This window comes from Arachis stenosperma, chromosome 10 (assembly GCF_014773155.1).
Source record: "Arachis stenosperma cultivar V10309 chromosome 10, arast.V10309.gnm1.PFL2, whole genome shotgun sequence".
NCBI classification, from domain to species: Eukaryota; Viridiplantae; Streptophyta; class Magnoliopsida; order Fabales; family Fabaceae; genus Arachis; species Arachis stenosperma.
Genome location: NC_080386.1, coordinates 120,300,883 through 120,301,833, shown reverse-complemented (window position 1 = coordinate 120,301,833; position 951 = coordinate 120,300,883). Strand labels below are relative to the sequence as shown.

The following is a 951-nucleotide window of genomic DNA, read 5'->3' as shown; positions in this document are numbered from 1 at the left end:
GAACTCTCTGTCTGTTGCTGAGAAGATGATGGAAAAGGCTTGCCATCACCTCTTCCATTGAAGGGTTCTCAGGATCATAGGCTTCTTCCTCAAATGAAGCTTCCTTAGTACTGCTTGGTGCATTTTGCATTCCAGATAGACTTTGAGAAATCAAATTGACTTGTTGAGTCAATATCTTATTCTGAGCCAAAATGGCGTTCAGAGTGTCAATCTCAAGAACTCCTTTCTTCTGACTAGTCCCATTGTTCACAGGATTCCTTTCAGAAGTGTACATGATTGGTTATTTGCAACCATTTCATTAATTCTTGAGCCTCTGTAGGCGTCTTCTTCAGATGAAGAGATCCTCCAGCAGAGCTATCCAAGACATCTTGATAGTTCAGATAGACCATCATAGAGATACCTATGATGCTCCATTCAGAAAGCATGTCTGAGGGACATCGTCTGATTAATTGTTTGTATCTTTCCCAAGCTTCATAGAGGGATTCTCCATCCTTCTGTCTGAAGGTTTGGACTTCCACTCTAAGCTTACTCCATCTTTGTGGTGGAAAGAACTTTGCCAAGAAGGCATTGACTAGCTTTTCCCAAGAGTCCAGGCTTTCCTTAGTTGAGAGTCCAACCATGTCCTAGCTCTGTCTCTTACAGCAAAAGGGAATAGCATCAGTCTGTAACCTCAGGGTCAACCCCATTAGTCTTGACTGTGTCACAGATTTGCAGAATTCAGCTAAGAACTGATGAGGATCTTCCAATGGAAGTCCATGGAACTTGCAATTCTGTTGCATTAGAGAAACTAATTGAGGCTTAAGCTCAAAGTTGTTTGCTCCAATGGCAGGGATAGAGATGCTTCTCCCATAGAAATCAGGAGTAGGTGCAGTGAAGTCACCCAGCACCTTCCTTGCATTGTTGGCATTATTGTTGTTTTCGGCTGCCATGTTCTTCTTCTTTGAAGAATTC

At 42.5% G+C, this 951-nt stretch overlaps 1 non-coding gene across 1 annotated transcript; it reads left to right on the top strand.

Annotated features, from left to right (window-relative positions):
* The first annotated feature begins 419 nt into the window (after positions 1-419).
* LOC130958228 (small nucleolar RNA R71) lies at positions 420-527 on the top strand. Its single transcript, XR_009077361.1, has one exon. It is a non-coding gene; the product is annotated as a small nucleolar RNA R71 (small nucleolar RNA).
* Positions 528-951: the final 424 nt, after the last annotated feature.